A 19,452-nucleotide genomic window follows, 5' to 3' on the forward strand; every position below is an offset into this window, starting at 1 on the left:
AGTGAATTTTGAAAAGTAAAAATTAAAAATTATAATGAGTAAACCTTAGAAAATGCATGTTGGGAGGTTGGAGGTGGGGGGAAATAAAGAGAAAAACGGGTTTAATACTTCTCCACCCAGCCAAAATCAGTTCCACGTTCACATTTTCAAAAGCAGCATATAATGCACCTAAAACATTAAGGAAAACTCAAGTTCCTTTAATTCTTATTATTGGACTCCTACTTGAGGGGCTGTTTGAAAAATGTAAACTAGATATATAACAGATATTACCAGAAACCGCCTCTTAAAAGGACAGCCACTAAAATCTAGGTGGCAAACTGTACTTTTGTGGGGAGGGTCATGTATACATGAGAAAATGTATGCCTTTTATAGACAACACGTTACCTTTAAATAATTGTGCAGAAAGTCCCTGCTTAAATCACGCCCTAATTTTTTGCATGTTTCTGCACTCATTAATTGAGCTAACATTAAATTCACTCTCATTTACTTCTCATCTGCACATCTCACCTTCACTAATCCAACCTAACAAAACAGGCAATTTTTCTATTTTCACCAAGATATAACCCAGCTTCCTACTTGCCCAGAAAAATCAAAGGATTTCAGACCAAGCTGTTATTTTATTTTATTCTACTTGGAGGAAAATACAATGTGCAAAGTAATACAACCAACTACAAAAAATAATATAACAAACTCCTGTGTAACCCGCTACTCAAAATTAACTTAGCATTTCATCATATTTTTGAGATAAGGATTTTAGAGAAGTAAAACTGACCACTCCCATTCTCTGTAGGTAAATGAATTAAACTTATGCCAGCTTATTTCTATTTTTATAGGTAAACTGACATAAAAATTTTAACTAATTTAAATATATATATTTAGAAGTTTCTTCATAATTTCAAAAAAATTAAAACTACTGCCTCTACTGCATGGTATATAAACTTAGATGTCGATTTATATAGTTGAGGATTGATGGAAAAGACTGATTTGATTTTAAAAGTTGATTTAAAGAAAATCGACTAACTCCTTGATTATCAGTTGTCAAAAAACAAAAAATGGAATAAACATCTTTACCACTTTTAGAGTTTTCTATTAGTTAGGATGCTAAAATTAGCATTGATATCCTGACCTTCTGGGAAACATCAGTCAATTCTAGGTAAGATAGAAGAATTTAAAACCAGTAAATCCCATAAAGGTTAAGACATTGGAAAGCTATATCGTGATGGCCTTGATGTGTCAAAAGGATCATGTCATACAGCTTTTAAAAATTACTACGATTTAAATATGGTCTAAAAAGATTTGTGAGGTAAAGAAATAGAGAATACTAAAAGTACCTGAATGTAATGCCAGTGACTTACTAAGAAGAAACAGACTGAAAAAAAAAAAATGAAGACTGGAATTCTTTTTGAAAGAGGAAAAATGGAATAGCATTGCCAAATAATTAGAAAATAATTTTTATATCAATCAGAGACAGATACCATATGCTGCTTCTATAACATGTTGGTGTCTCCTAGGGGGTTCCAGAATATCCCAATATATTATCACTGGGCAAATGCCAGAGAAATAGCTGAAATATAAATAGGCCTTCCAAACTCACAGGCTCTGATGTTATGTTAAAACTTTCTGAGTTCCCTGGAGTATTTCACAAATAGAGTAAAATTTGGGGAAATATTCTATAATTATTGGATCTTCTTAAAAGCCAGTTTGTTATAAAGACAGTCTGTCTCAAATCAGCTCTTCTTGAATATGAAAATTTGACTTTCTTCTCTGCATTCTGACAGTGAATTTGTTCCCTATTGAAATAAGGAATAACTGCCAGAAAACTGTCATTTCTTTTGCTACATGTTTGTGAAAAACTTCTTTGACTTGTGACCTAAGGAACAATATAAAAGACAATTAACTGTGACTACTATTTATTGAGAATCTATTATGCGAAGCAATGTGTTAGTTGCTTCTCATATTTTATACTATTTAGAGGAATGAGAAACTTTCTTATGATGTATAACATTTTGCTCTTTCTACACTTCTTTCCTATATTTATTGATATATTATTTACTTAGGTTACATAGGCTACTATTCACATCATTAAACCCCGCAAAAAGCAATTGTTTTTGTCTGGAAAAGATGACTAACACCAATTAAGGTTACTTTTGGTCTAAAGGACCCTCAATTTTTGATGTTTTCTGAGTAGCCCAATTCAGTCATTCAACCAATATTTATTAAGCATCCGCTCAGTGAAAATAACTGTACAAGACTCCACGTTGGATACTAAATGATGAACTTGAACCAGATTTCCAGTTATACAAGAAAGACTAAGTATGGTCCAAGAATTAACTCAGGTTCTGGGGCCTCCAGATCATGGATGATTCAAATATACATATGATGCTGACCTGAATTCCAGACAATTATTTAAGGTTTGTTTTGGAAGATATCAAAATGTTTGCTTACTCTTTGCCATGCTACATTCCAATCAATATTAGATGACAAAAATGAAAAAGTATGGGGAAAAAATGCAAGTTTTGAAATGCATGTAAGTAGAAATAAGATTTAAAAATCTGAGACTGTAAGAATTGATAGTAAAATTCTTAGTATATAGGAGAAAAAAATCTGTAAGACGGTTTTCATAAGGCTAACGTAAAATAAACCCAGTACTCATAAACAAGTCCATTTAAAAATTAAACCTACCTTCAGCGTATTATAGTAAACAATTCTAAAAGTAAGTGTAATGACCAGAATTTCATGACACAATCACATTTGCATTTTATTTTAATGTAAGACGTGAACTTTCATGATATTAATCAGCAAAAATCTGTAAAACTATTGCAGCATGCTTTTACTATTTGCTTCCAATTGTTGCTCTTCTATTGCACTCTTCCTTTTAGTATTGAACCCCACCCGCTCTACAGTTTTGGAAGGGCACATGGGTACTCAGATGGAGAATACAATTTTCAGCCCCATCATAGTTAAGTATGGTCATGTGACTAGATTCTGATCAATGAGATGTGAGCAGCAGTGACATGTTCAACTTCCTGGTCATATTCTTCAAAGGAAGTTGCTTGCCTTCCACATCTCTCTTCTATCCTTCCTGTGAGCTGGAAAGAAAATAGTGTGAGTAGCTTTGACTACTCATGTGGACAGGAACACACACCAAGAGTGGTGTAGTATCAAGATTCAAGAAAGCTAGCACCTTGGACAGAGCCACCAACCTACCCTGCCCACCAGGCTCTGCACTGTTGACAAAGAAAGAAACTTTTAACTTGTTTGAGGTTGTCTTAGTTCATTCTCACTGCCATAACAAAACACCATAAATGGGTAACTTATTAACAATAGATATTTATTTCTTACAGTTCTGGAGGCAGGAGGTCTAAGATCAAGGTGCCAGCACTGTCTGGTGTGGGCTTGCTTCCTATATACAGTGACTTCTACCTGTGTCCTCACCTAACATGGTGGCAGGGGACAACAAGTTCCCCTGGGTCTCTTTTATAAGGACACAAATTCCATTCATGAGCAATCCACCTTCCTGATTTCATTACCTCCAAAAGGACCCACCTCTCAGTACTATCACATTGGGCATTCAATTTTAACATCTGGATTTGGAGGAACATAACCATCCATAGCAGACCACGTGTTTTTGTGTGAATTTGTTACAGCAGCTTATTCTCTCTACTATCTTATGGGCTGACCTTGTGTTAATAACAACACACTTATATTTGGGTTAGTTATTTATTTTAAAAGAATAAAGAACTTAAGTACATAACATATACCTATGGCTTTACCCACAGTCTGCCACTCTCATTTCCATTCACTACAGCAGCTGCTTATCTCTTAGTTGTCTCTTGCAAACCACCCTTGCTTATTTCCAGCACGAGTGCAAACATCTCACTGTCAGATTTTACTTTTCCTGCCTCCTTCTCTGTCCTTCTCCCTGCTCATCAAATATAACCTATGGCAGTTTAGAGCCTATGACCATGACAAAAAAGCTTTGATCACTGAAGAAGTAGAAGGGCAAAGTGATTGAAAGAGTTGGCCATCAAGGGACTACAGATAGAAAAAAAAGACCAATGTGTATATAAGGACTTCAGTGTCTATATTTACCTTGTAAATCTTTTTCAAAAAGATGAAGCTTTATGTTGTTTGCACATGTATTCCTTCTCTATTTTTATTGCTAACAATTATCTTCACCTTTTAAGGAATAATTCTAAATTTCACATCTCTATACTACTCATTAGTACCTGATCTTCCTCTCCCCATGTTCCTACATTTACCCATGATATAAAAAACCTCTGCTTCTCTCTGCTGGAGGGAACAGTCTGGGAAGGTAACTTGAGTTCATCTCTCTTCCCCTCCCAACTCCTCAATGAAGGAGAAACAACTTAAGGGGCCAAACCCCTTCTTTTCTCTCTGTCTGCAAGAAGCTTTCCTGCCTGCAAGAAGCTTTTAGACTCCTCAGCCTCAGCTCTTCCATGTGAGAAGCATTGAGTCACCTCTAATTGCCAGTATCTCTATCTCTGAGCTTGAGATTTCTTCTTTTTTTTTCAGATTCAGGAGTACATGTGCAGGTCTGTTACATGGGTATATTGTGTGATGCTGGGGTTTGTGGGCTTCTAGTGAACCCATCACCCAAATAGTACCCATCATATCCAATAGGTAGTTTTTCAGCCCTTGGACCCCTCCCTCTTTCTCTCCCTTCTTTTGGAGTCCCTAGTGTCTGTTGTTTCCATTTTTATGTCCATGTGCACCCATTTTTTAGCTCCCACTTATTAGTGAGAATTTGCAGTATTTGGTTTTCTGTTCCTGCATTAATTCGCTTTGGATAATGGCCTCCAGCTGCATCCATATTGCCGCAAAGGACACAGCTTCATTCTTTTTTATAGCTTCATAGTATTTCACGGTGTATATGTCTCACATTTTGTTTACCCAATTCAATGTTGATGGACATTTATGTTGATTCCATGACTTTGCTATTATGAAGTGTGCCATAATAAACATAAGAGTATAGGTGTCTTCTTGATAAAACAATTTATTTTCGTTTGGGTATATGCCCACTAATGGAATTGCTGGGTTGAGTGGTGGTTCTATTTTCAGTTCTTTGAGACATCTTCAGACTGTTTTCCATAGGAGTTGAACTAATTTACATTCCCATCAACAGTGTATAAGTGCTCCCTTTTCTCCACATCCTCTCCAATATTTTGTTTTTAACTTTTTTTTTTTTTTTTTGAGATGGAGTCTCGTTCTGTCACCAGGCTGGAGTGCAGTGGCATGATCTCGGCTCACTGAAACCTCCGCTTCCTGGGTACAAGTGATTCTCCTGCCTCAGCCTCCCGAGTAGCTGGGATTACAGGCACGCACCACCACACCCATCTAATTTTTGAATTTTTAGTACAGACAGGGTTTCACCATGTTGTCAAGGATGGTCTCAATCTCCTGACCTCGTGATCCACCCACGTTGGCCTCCCGAAGTGCTGGGATTACAGGCTTGAGCCACTGCACCCGGCCATTTTTTACTTTTTAATTATAGCCATTCTGACTAGTGTGAGATGGTATCTCACTATGGTTTTAATTTGCATTTCTCTGATGATTTGTGATGTTGAGCATTTTTTCTTATATTTGTTGTCTGCTATGTCTTTTTTTGAGAAGTATCTGTTCATGTACTTTGCTCACTTTTTAATGGTCTTATTTGTCTTTTTTTCTTGTTGATTTCAGTTCCTTATAATTCTGGATATTAGTCCTTTGTCAGATGCACTTTGCAAATATTTTCTCCCATCCTGTAGGTTGTCTGTTTATTCTGTCGGTTGTTTCTTTTGCTGTGCAGAAGCTCTTTTGTTTAATTAAGTCCCATTTGTCAGATTTTTGTTTTTGTTGTAATTGCTTTGACTGCCATACCCCCCTGAATGCACCCAACCTCATCTGATCTCCAGGGGTTTTTATTTAAACCACAGAAGGCCCTTTATCTAGGCACTCAAAGAAAAGACTAGAGATTAACGCTCCCTAGGAGAATTTCTCCATCACTAAATATTCCAGCTCCTTTGCCTCTTGGGAGGGATAATGATGAAGCATGTGTTTTACATCCATCCAGTTTTCCTGTGGGATAAAGACATGGTCTCCCACTGGAGTAGTTGGCTTATCACCACACTATTGGCTTCCTCCCCTTCCCTAGATCCACTCCTGACTCACCTGCTGTGTTTCCTCCCAAGTAAATTACTTGCACCAGAATCTGTCCTCTAAGGAAAATCAAGCCAAGACAGGGCTGAACAGATACAACAGGGGTTTTGGATAAATGTATCTGCTCTCCAAATCCAAACCCTTCCTTAGATGGCCACTGCAATTTCCAGATGTGGAGGAAGTATCTAGAGACTCAAATTCTTGTCCTCTGGCCAAGTTTCCAGCCCCCAAACAAACTTATCAGTAATATAAATAGTATTTTTATTCTCATCTTTCTAACATGTGTGGTCATTTTTCTTAATTGAATCTGAATTCAGAAGTAGGAGGAAAAGGCAAAATTAATGATCACCTCTTAAGGCCCCCAAATACTAGAAAATAATATAAGAAAAAAAACCCTCCTTTGTTCCAATTATGTTCAGAAAGTATAATAAAACAGTGAAGAACCTGCCAAGAGATACAGATAAAAGCAGGTGAATTCCCTTGAGTCCTCAGAAATATGAGCTTCTCTTGGCAATATTCCACAGGCTTCACTTCTCACTGAAATGAACTTTATCACAGTCTATATAGATATAACGGACAATAAAATCCCAATTCCCTGTACAGCCCAGCAAGAGTTCAGAGGACCCTCTCTGCATCCTTTGAGGCAGGTGAGGGGATCTTTTTACAAGTTGAATTGGCCCTGAACAATTTGCGGACATATGCAGTAAAGCTCTTTGTATCAATGCCTCTAGACCTTTATAACCCATGTCTCCTATTAATAAACTTCCTAAACCTTCATTGATATGATTTAAATTTCAATATGAAATTAAGGCCTTGACTAAAACCAAAGCAACAGTAACTTTTATAAACTAATTCAAACTACACGCTACTTTCTTCCCACTCATCCAAATTTTTCTGATGCCTTATTGAAGGCAAGTATGCTCCCAATTGAAAATAATTGTTGCCTGTGATTTGAAGTATTCTAAGGTCAGACAATATTTTACATACATGGAATCCAGTTTCTTAATTTCCATAGCCATTGAATAGGACAACTTTGGATATATTACTTTTAAATCACAGGAGAAATTTGTCAGCTGAACTTTTTCCATTTGAGGAGAGATTTATATATTCAAAAATTTAGAATATTATTTACCCTGGACAATAGGTTATAAAACTTGGATAACTGGAGAATTAAAATAACATTATTGAATATGTACCTAAATGGAAGAGATGCCTCCCTCTGAATGATGAATTTTCCATGGTCAACTCTGCACCAACCCCATTCCAAGCTCACCTGAAGAAGCCAGGAATAAATTTCCCAGACTACCCTTTCTGTGTGTTTGCAGGATAGTTTTCTCCAATGAGAGGCCCACAAACAAGAGATTTGGGTGGCAGAAGAGAAGTCATTATTCTCTGAAGGCAGTTGTCAGGGCCAGTGTGAGATTCGCAGTCAATTCTTGGCACATTCTTAAAAAGAATCGCTTTGCTGCTGCAGAGAAAAATCTCAGCCACTTTCCAATTAACGCTTAAGAGCATCCACTTTCAGTACTTCAGGCTGAGATCATGGATGATAGTTTCCCTGACTTTCATTTCCCAGCTTTCCCAACAGTTCTAAGTCTCCAATTCCTCTATTAAAACACTTTGAAACCAGAAAATATCAAATAACGTATTCCTGACTGATCCCAGATGGATACACAGTGTTTTCTCTGCATAGGTTCTAAGCCATTATAGGTACCTGGTAGCTTACTGATAAGGAATTCGCTTTGAGTTTGCAATGGTTTACTTGATCCCTAAACATCTAGTATGACAATGAGACCTTCAATCAAATATGCACATGTTACATGCACTATGAAACATGTAAACAGGGATTATTTCCTTCCATAAGTGCTTACTGAGCATAGGCTTCCAACAGGCCAGTTTCGGAGAGAATCAAGTTGAATCTGTAGCACTTTTCACTTTGCACTGAAGAAAATGACTTAGTTGGATTTATTTATCATATTTCTTCAAATAAGAGATTTATAAAATCAAATTCAACCCTCACATAAGAAAATATATGAAAACCATTTTACTAGAACTTGAGGATAAGTGGTTAAAAAAACATGAAAATCATTGCACTTGTAATCTCACATTTCCTGTCATAAAGTTAAAATGAGTCATTCAAAAAGCTATTATTCAAAATAAATGTAAAAATTGCAATTCAGAAAAATGTGTCATATATTGTAACATTTAGGTTACAAACTTAATGAAGAAAAATGCCAACCCAGAGAGATTTTATACTCAAGAAAATAAATGGTACAAGTCTGTTGGACCATAAGTTTCCAGAGGTCAAAAGTTAAGGTTATTGAACTTGCTTAATCCAGCATCCTAATAATCTCGGATATATACACGTTTAATTGCTCATGTCCAAAATATTTAATTTCCACAACAATTTAGATTTAGAAGATTACATTACGTGAAAAAAAATCCTATTTCATGTCAACAGAGATCCTCTTGAGCATTTATAATATTGCAGATTTAAGTGCACATAATTGAATTGTCTACAAAGGTGTGAAAAATGCTTAAATGTTGCATTTGAACATTGATTGGGTTTAATGTAGTATTGGCATCTTGACAACAATGCACTTTTACTTTATTACTGGTCCAAATGAGATAAATCATAGAATACATACACATACGTACGATGGCTCAGAACACTACTTAGCACTTAGTTTTAATTGTTTTGATAAATATTAAAATAAACAATATATAAGTAATTAGTCAAGGATATCTTGACTCATATATTAGGTTACTTTTAAGGAATTTATAATTTGGGTAACATTGGAATCAAAGTATGCAAAAATCATATTTTAACCTCAAGATCAATTACTTTCCCTTAATCAATACATATTTCTCAAACTCTGATACACATTAAGATACACGTTTTTGTTTGTTGTCATTTTACCTCTTAAAATAGGCACATACTTTATATAGACATTCCCATGTTCAGGAATGTATCTGTTTTAAAAGGCCATTGGTCAATTGGGTCTGATTTTATTCCATTAAGGTAACATTTTAAAGTAAGGTTTTCAAGTATGTTCAAGCAGTGGGAGATTGGAAGTAATGATGCTCAATGCAGAGGCATGTGGAATAGTATTACAGTAAAATTAAAGTTATCAAATATATTTTAGTGATAAAACTTATACCATCTCTATCAGATTACGGTATGAACATTAGCAGCAGCAGGTGCCAAAAAAATCAAGTAGAATTTAGGAGAAAACTTAAAATTGAATTTAAAAATATCTATCAATAATGTTTCTATTTTATTTCTTACAGTATTGGGGAAAAACAACTATTTACAGCAAAACACTGCCATTTAACTCTTGAACATTGAAACTTCCAAGGCATCAGCTGACCAATGGGGCATGAATTATAACTAAAATGCAGCTTGCATCTATTTGCCCAGTCACTTCCCTGGCCGGGTGGCAAAAGCCTAGGCTAGGAAAGGCATCTTTTTCTAATAGGCTCATCCCAAAGGGGGCTGCCATTTTCTAACTGGTTCATCCCAATGCGGCTGGCTCCCATTTTCTAATCGGGCAGCCCAGAGGATATGCTTTTTCTGATTAGTCAACCTAGAAAGTGTACCTTTTTAAAATTGGTCCATCCAGAAGAGATTTTTTTTCTAATTTGCATAGAGCACTGGATGCTTGGCCTCCCTGGCTATGTACCCGTGGGCCAAGGAGGCCCACGAGAAGTACCCATGAGACCCAGGAGATCCATCCTCAAAGAATTGTTCAGACACGTAAGCTAGATCAAAGAAGACAGACTCAGATTCACAAAGAATGGTGATTTTTGAATACAGTACAAAGTTTGAAATTTATTGATTGTGGCCTATTTTCCATGGATTCGTGGCTGCTTGTGGAGGGTGCAGAGAGAGGGACACCAAAGTAGTTTTATTTTTAACACTATATTCGTAATAAATTTCAGTAAGAAGTCAGTTCCATTCAGAAAGGTTTACCCACTGAGAGTTTATTGAAGAGAGTATCTGTAGCAATATGAGCAGGGTTAAGGAAACCAACAAGTGATGTTGAGGTTCACCAGACACCAGCAACTGTGGAAAATCATTACCGCTACCCTGTTCAAAGGGGAAATCAAGGACATAATATTACTGGATTGCAGGGAGAGCCAGAATAGTAGAAGAAGAGACTGACGTTATGAGCTGTACGAGTCAAGGGAAAAGTCTACTTCCAAGACCAAAGTGGAGGAACAGAGGAGAGGACGTAGGAAAAAAAAATACTCTGATCTTTTTTCCTTCTAGCCACTGTTCTCCAGCTACTGCCTCTCCCTGTCAAACCCACCTGGAAAATAGAAGACAGGGGAGCCCAGGTGATGCAGTGTTTGCGGTCCAGGCTCGTGGGGCACAGAACAGAGAAAGATGAATAACACATCTGCAGAGCTAACAGACAAGAAATGGCAATGTGGGATGTTACTACCACAATATATGATGATAACAATAATAATGATGATGGTGATGATAGATTTAGCAAGGGCTTAATTTGTGCTACACATTGTTCTCACCACAACTTCATGAGATAGGTACCCTTCATCCTACAAAAATGAAGCAATTGTGGCACAGAGAAGTTAAGTAACTTGTCCAAAGTGGCACTCACCCACTAAGTACCCTTTTGCGGTTGATACACAGCCATATACTTTGGGATGTATGTTGCACAGAATAACGCAAAGTTAGGGAACATGACATCCCTTTTCATGAGGAAACACAGCATAGCCTTGGTTCCTGGTGTCTCTCTTTTGATCAGTTCAAGGTGGCTGCAAAAGAAATAACATAGGTAGCCCCAAGAAGACTTTACTAAGGATCATTTCCAAGGTAACCTCTGGGAAATTCCAGTCATTATTAAAGACAGGCTTTGATGGTGACCTTATTTTTATCCTGGAGGGTGGTGGTCTGTGCCACAGAGAATCCATAATAGACCCTGAGCCCTGACATATGAGCCTCATAAACTGTTAATCATGGACCTATTTACTGCATATCTTCAGCTTTAATCTCCCTTGTCATTAAGTCTACATCACAATGTTAAGAAGCAATAGCTAATATTTATGAGCATTTATTTACTATTAATACATGTCAGGCGTTTTGCTGAGTATAAATTGATACTTCCCAATAACTGTGAAATGGGAGGCCGTTTTATAACTGAGGATACTAAGTTTCAATGAGGTTGAAAGATTTACCCACAGAATCCCAGCCAGTAAGTGGTACGGTCAGAATTTCACACGTGTGCTCTCATTCCATAGTTCTTACTCCCTTTATGCTGCCCTGCTCTGAGTCTTTGAGTCATGAGTTCTCCGAGTCTGGGAAGCAGATAGAGTTTGCAAGCTGGCTTAGAACTTGGGGTAACTTTGCAGAAAAGCTGCCAAATGAAAGAGTTGAAGAAAGGGAGGAGGCAGGATGTGGTGGAAGTTTTATTCTGTGGTCCAAGGAATCCACAATTTTAAGGGATTCTGGAGAAGAAGAGCCAGACCAAAAATGGCCATTTAATTGTGAAAGCTACATGGATTTAGGGTATGCTGTACAGAGCAGGGAAAATACTAAACTGAAAAAGCCACACTGGAATATCTCTGTAAATGGCAAAGTTTGAGAATAAAAATGTTTGCTTAGCATTTTTTACTCCTTTAATTTCAAAATTAGGCATGATTACCATCCTTATCTTTTTACAATTAGTGTAACATACAACACAGAAGTATACAATCTTAAATGTACACTGATCTTTTTGCATGTGTTTATATTTGGGCATCCACAATGCACATAATAACAGAACATTTGTAGTGCCCCACAGGCTCTTTTGTGTGCCTTTCCAGTAAATTTACTCCCACAGGAAATTACTATTCTGATTTCTTTTACCAAGAATTACATTTGCTTGAGATTCATGCAAATTGAATCATAAATGTACTCTTCATGGGTGGCATATTTTGCTCAACATTATATCTGTGAGAACCGTCCATACTGTTACATGTAGCAGTGGTTCATTCTCTGGATTGCTGTGATCGATTCCACTGTGAATATGCCACAGTTTGTTTGCCCACTCTGTTATTGATGGACTTTAGGGTGTTTTCCATATCAGGATTATGAACATCCTTGTTTATGTCTGGGTGGACACGATAACCCATTTTCTTTGGGTAGTTACCTAGATTGCAGATTAGCAATATTTTCAACTTTAATAAATACTACCAGTTTTTCAAAATGACTGTGAAAATTTACATTCCCACCAGCAGCATACAAGGGTTACAATTTCTCTATACTCTCACCAACATCAGAATAATCTCTTTTTATATTTTAGGCATTCTAGTGTAGTGGTACCCCACTGTGGTTTTATTTTATAGTTCGCTGATGCGTAATCATGTTTATCACTTTTTCATATGCTTATTCGCCATTCGTTTACCTTCTTCTATGAGGTGCCTTTTCAAGTCATGTGATTTTTTTTTATTAGGTTGTCTACTGTTTACTATTGATGTCTGGGAGTCCTTTACATAATGAGTCCACATCTTTTGTTATGTATATGCATTGCAAATACTTTGTGGGTTTTTTTTGTTATTTGTTTTGTTTTGTTTTGCTTTTTTTGAGGTGGAGTCTTCCTTTTGTTGCCCAGGCTGGAGTGCAATGGCACGATCTCGGCTCACTGCAACCTCCACCGCCCGGGTTCAAGCAATTCTCCTGCCTCAGCCTCCCGAGTAGCTGGGATTACAGGTATGTGCCACCACGCGCAGCTGATTTTGTATTTTTAGTAGAGACAGGGTTTCTCCATGCTGGTCAGGCTGGTCTCGAACTCCTGACCTCAGGTAATCCACCCGTCTCAGCCTACCAAAGTGCCAGGATTACAGGCATGAGCCACCGCACCCAGCCTGCAAATACTTTCTCCCAGCTTGTGACTTGCCTTTTCAGTTTTCTAAGGTTGTATTTTAATTATTAGAAGTTCTTAATTTTTAATGAAATACCATCTTTCAATCTTTGCATCAGGTTATACTGGCCTCATAAAATGAATTAGAAAGTGAGCTCTCTTTTTTTCTTCTCTGGGAAAATTTACGTAAGATTGATATTATTTTTCAATAATGCATGAGAAAACATCGCCAGCAAACTCATCTGAACTTGTAATTCTCTTTGTGAAAAGGTTTTAACTGCAGATTCAATATATTTAACAAGTATAGAATGCTTCACATTTTTTCATTTATTTCTATTCTTCTATTTCTGTTTTGCTATGTTTTCAAGGGATTTTTCACACTATCTAAATGAAATGACATAAAGTTGTTTAAAATGTCCTCTTATGATTTTACTGTCTGTAGGATCTATAATGATGCCCCATTTTATTTCTAGTAATGTCACTCAAGTTTTGTCTTTAAAAAAAACACTATTGCCACAGGTTTACTAATTTTATTAATATCTTTTTTAAAAGTAACTTTTGGTTTTGTTGAATGTCTTTATTGTTGGTGAACTTTTAATTTTCATTGATTTCTTCTCTTATCTCCATTTACCTTTTTAGTTTGGTTTGATGTTCTTTTTCTAGCATTCTGAAAGAGAAGCTTAGATTGCTTATTTTCAAGCTTTTGATTTTTCTAATATATGCATTTAGTGCTATAAATTCCACTTTAAGGACTTCTCCTACATCCTGTAGTTTTTGAAGTCGTATTATTTTTATTCATTTAAAAATATGTTCTAATCCTGGCTAACATGGTGAAACCCTAATCTCTACTAAAAATACAAAAAAATTAGCTGGGCATGGTGGTGGGTGCCTGTAGTCCCAACTACTTGGGAGGCTGAGGCAAGAGAATGGTGTGAACCCAGTAGGCAGAGCTTACAGTGAGCCAAGATCACGCCACTGCACTCCAGCCTGGGTGACAGAGAGAGACTCCATCTCAAAAAGAAAAAAAGTTCTCATTGATTTTTTTTACTTCCTCCTTGATTTTTTGTTAGTAATATGTATATTATTTAATTTTCAAGTATTATTTATATTCTGGTGCTAATTTCTAGTTTAATGCCACTGTGATCAGTGAAAAACATTTATATGATTGAATCCTTTGAAATATGTTTAAGAGTGAATTTGGCTCAGAATATGTTCTATTTGGTAAATGTTCCATGAACATTAAAAAATAGTATATTCTTCAGTAGTTTGGTGAAGTGTTCTCTACATGTTGATTAGTTTCAGTCCTTTCATACTGTCATAAAAATAATCTATATCAGAACAGTCTAATAGAAATATAATGTGAGCCACATATGTAATTTTAAAATCTTAGTGGCAATATTTAAAAAGGTAAAATAAAAAAAGAAATTGATTTTAATAATATATTATATTTGAAACAATATATTCAAAATATTATCATTTCAATATTTAATCAATTTTGTTATTAAGAAATATTTTACTTTTCCTGTCCTGTCTTTAAAATTGAGGATGTGTTTTACACTGACAGTGTATCTCACTTAAAATGCTAACTTTTTATCTGAACTATTTGATTTATATTGATTCATAAAATTACAGTTGAAGAAGCAGATTCATATACCCCAGATGTTCAAAATACACTTAAACACTTTCCAGTAACTTTAACTCCTAAGAATCATTTTCCTTTAATAATCTCACTCACATTAACAGCATTTGTTGAGGTTTTTTTCTATAAAAATTGATTTGACTTTTAAGCAAAAGTATATTAGTTTTAAAATTGTGTTTTCCAAGTTAAATTTACTAAATCTTGTGTCAATAGAATATTATTAATATTTAATTCAAAGAGTATTGCATAAACTGAGTGATTATTCTAAATTTATGAATTTCAGAAATAATTCTTTGAATTTTGCTTAAAGATTTTGAAGCCAGTTTACATAATGTTGTTAACAATTAACATATTCTTTATGCTAATTTATGCTAAAATATATGAAATAATTATTGCTCATTTGTATGATGAAAAGTTTTAATTTCAACATATATTTTTGATTTTGTCTAGTTAGGTCAGAAATTAGCTTTTCCTTTCCTTGGAACTTCAAATTTAGCTCATTAATGTGCAGTATAATATTAGTGAGAAAACAAGTTACTGCCATTTTTTGTCTTTGACTATTAAACATTTAGCAAGCATTTCTTTTGCTTTAAGAAAATACAGAATTAGATTCAAAAGTATAGTAAATCCGTGTAAAACTTTTCCACCATTTAACAAGTGAACATTAGAAAAAAATCCAAGATTATTAGATTGTCTCATTTCTTACAACAGTTCTACAAATTGCAAATTGGTGATCCATAACATTTGTGCATATATACTAAATGATTTTAATAGTAATATCCATGACACTTTCGATAGTTTGCTTCAAAAACTGGAGTTACAGATATTTTCAATATGTGTCATGCAGTAGAAGGAAGCAATTAGAGAAATGTCAGGCCCACATTAAATATCAGTAAATCTTTATCTTTGACCTAACATAGCTGGAACATTGACAACTGTGATAGAACAAATTTTTTATATCTATCTGAAATCATTCTTTGAAAAATATAAAAGTTCCAAAAATATTAATGACAGGAGTTAAATTTTTTAGAATGCAAATTGAAATTTCTTTAAAAAAATTGAAATATTTTGAGACAAAGCATAGCCAAAGTGTTAAATGGGCAGCATTTTATATTATACAACTCATCTAAAGCTTAACTATAAACCTGAAATGTTTAAAATTTTGAATCAATTAATCATTGCTGTTGTTAGAAACATCTTGTATTCTCCAGGTGATTTTTTGGTAGCTTAATTGAAGATCTTTCCACTTTTGTAAAATAATTATTTGAGTATTTTTCTTTTAACTTTCTAACCAAATTTACATAAGTGAAATAGTGATTTATTTTGCCATCTCTTCATCACAATATTGTTTTCTTTGGGTATGTGTGTTCAAAAGTATAGGCTTCTTTATAGGGGGCCAAGAATATAAGCTCAGATTCTGTTAAAAATATTTCTTAAAGGCTGGGCACGGTAGCTCACACCTGTAATCCCAGCATTTTGGGAGGCCGAGGTGAGTTGATCAATTGAGGTCAGGAGTTCGAGACCAACCTTACCAACATGATGAAACCCCATCCCTACTAAAAAAATACAAAATTAGCCAGGCGTGATGGCAGGCACCTGTAATCTCAGCTACTTGGGCTGAGGCAGGAGAATCACTTGAACCCAGGAGGCAAAGGTTACAGTGAGCCGAGATCACGCCATTGCACTCCAGCCTGGGCAGTAAGAGCAAAACTCAGTCTCCAAAAAAAAAAATTCTTAAAAATGTTTTAGACATTTGCTTCTAATTTCAAGTGATTTACTTGTAACACAATGTCTTATTTCAAGACATTTACTTCTAATTTCAAGTAGGTAAGTGAACTTAAAGTGCATTATTAGTGGTTTCACTAATAATGTAAGAAAATTATAACAGTTTAAATTCACTGAACTCTTTCTCATCTTTTGCACTAATGTTGCATACAGTTTACATAGGTTTTTAATTATGTATTGTAATTATAATCAATATTTATTTACATTTATCTTTCAGAGGTACTCTTTGTTCTTTTCTACACCATATTCTCCAGTTTTCCTTGTCTGAAAATGTCTTTATCTCATTTTCCTTTTTAAGGATATTTTGGCTAGGTATAAAATTATAGGTTAAGTTTTTCATTAAACACTTTAAATATGTTGCTACTATTTTTTATATTCCCTGGGCTATTTTTTTTTGTTTGACAAGTGGGCAATATCCTTACTGCTGTCTCCCTAAAGGTGATGTGTTTTATTTTCTGAGACTGCTTTTGTTCTCATTGTATTTTATTTTTTCCCATTTGAACATAATATGACTACATGTGATTTTCTTTGCATTTATTTGACTTGGGCTTCTTAAACCTGTAAGTTGATGTCTTTTAAGCTATTTGGGAAATTTGTTTAGATAATGCTTTTATCCCATTAATTTTCTTCTATTCTCCTAGGATTCCAATTACAGATTTACTACATCTTTTCAAAATTTCCCATGTGCTTTTCAAATTCTTTTCTATGTTTTACATGTTTTTTCTGTGTGTGTCATTATGAAAACTTGCTACTGACCAATCTTTCAGATAACAAATATTGTTTTCATGCTGCTGTTATTCTCATCTCTTGAAATTTTAATTTTAGTTATTTTAAGTTTTATTTATAGAATTTCAGTTTTGCTTTTTTATGGATTCCAGTTATCTGCTGAAATTTTTTCTCTTCTGTTATTTTGAATATATGAATCATAATTATTCAAACATACCTGTCTGAAAACTCCAGTAAGTAAATCTTCTCTGGGTCTGCTTCTATCATTTGTTATTTCTCTTAGTTTCAAGTGCATTGTTTCTGTTTTGTATCATGCTTTGTATTTTTAATTGAATGCCACATTGTGTATATAAACTTGGGGAAACTGTAACTTTGTTTTATTCCTGAAAAAAAAAACTGTATTTTTATTTTGGAAGGCCGATAGAGTACTAGCAGATCATTTTAATCCTGTCATGGGTGTGGCCCTTCTGAGGTCACAACTATAAGCCTTTGTTGTTGTTGTTTTTAAGCCTCTCATAACTTATGAAACTTACACTGCAATCTCTGCTTCTACAGAACGAGGCAGATGCTAAAATATTTGCTCAGCTTTTTATCCTTCAACTTGATGCATTCTACTGGGTTTTTTGCAGTCATATCCTGTATTTGAGTATCTTGAAAGTCAAGCCTAGAAGAAAATTTACATGCAGATTTTGTTGTTTCTTCCTCTGTGCCTTTCTCCTTTCTGCAAGTTTTGCCTTTCAATTTCTGGCTGCCCTGACAGTCTTCATCTCCTGTTTATGTCTCAGTCAAGAAAAACAGTTCCCATTGCACAGAACTCACTCATAGCATGGAAAACTAGAACGTGCCCTCAAAGAAAGCTGTGAAAATGCATTCTTTTAAGGATGTACTCCTTTCAGTTTTTGCCATCTCTCATGGCTCTCCAGTGCCTTCAGATTTTTTAAGTTGGATTTGTCCAGCTCTTATAATTATTATTGGCAGAAGACTTCATTCCATATCGGCTACTCTGTCATGATATGCACCAGACTCTAGTTCCTTGTCCATAAAAAGAGCTACCCAGTGATGCCTTGGACTTCCCTTTTTCCTTGAACATTTTGCTTTTATCTTTTTCCTAGGTTTCCAGCACAAGATTTATTAAGTTTTATTTTTGTTTCACTTATCAAGTATAAACCCGGGGAAAGACCTAAGCAATGATATTGGTAATAAGAAGTCTGGACAATATGACACTGTCTGGAAATGTTTTGATAGTTGTGAACATGTGTCATAAATTTAAAATATCTAGGATTTACCTCTCTTGCCACTCCTGTTCAACATAGTATTGTAGGTCCTGGCCAAAGCAATCAGGCAGGAGAATGAAATAAGGGACATCCAAATAGGAAAAAAGAAATTCAAACTATCCATGTTTGCAGGCAACATGATTGTATTTCTAGAAAACCCAATAGTCTCATCCCAAAAGCACCTTCAGCTGATAAACAACTTTGGCAAACTTTCAGGATACAGAATCAATGTATAAAAATTACTAGCATTTATATACATCAGCAACAGCCAAGCTGAGAACTAAATCAGGAACACAATCCAATTCACAACTGCCACAAAAAAAAAAAAACCTACAAATACAGATAACCAGGGAGGTGAAATATCTCTACAAGAAGAATTACAAAACACTGCTCAAAGAAATTAGAGATGAAACACACAAATGGAAAAACATTCCATGCTAGGAAGAATCAAAATCATTAAAAATGGCCATATTGCCCAAAGGAATTTACAGATTCAATGCTATTCCTATCATACTACCAATAATATTCTTCATAGAACTAGAGAAAACTATTAAAATTCATATGGAACCAAAAAAGAGCCCAAATAGCCAAAGAAATGCTAAGCAAAAAGAACAAAGCTGGAGGCATCACATTACCCAACTTCAAACTATACTACAGGGCTACAGTAACCAAAACAGCATGGTACTCATACAAAAACAGACATACAGACTAATGGAACAGAATCTATTTCAAGCCCAGAAATAAGGCTGCACACATATGACCATCTGATCTCCAACATACAACCATTTGATCTCCAATGAAGCTGACAAAAACAAGCCATGAGGAAAGGACTTCCTGTTCTATAAATGGTACTGGGATAACTGGCTAGCCATATGCAGAAGATTGAAACTGGACTCCTTCCTTACACCTAACAAAAATCTACTCAAGATGAACCAAAGACTTAAATGTAAAACCCAAAACTATAAAAGTCCTGGAAGACAACCTAGGTAATGCCATTCTGGTC

This window comes from Gorilla gorilla, chromosome 14 (genome assembly GCF_029281585.2).
Source record: "Gorilla gorilla gorilla isolate KB3781 chromosome 14, NHGRI_mGorGor1-v2.1_pri, whole genome shotgun sequence".
Taxonomy (NCBI): domain Eukaryota; kingdom Metazoa; phylum Chordata; class Mammalia; order Primates; family Hominidae; genus Gorilla; species Gorilla gorilla.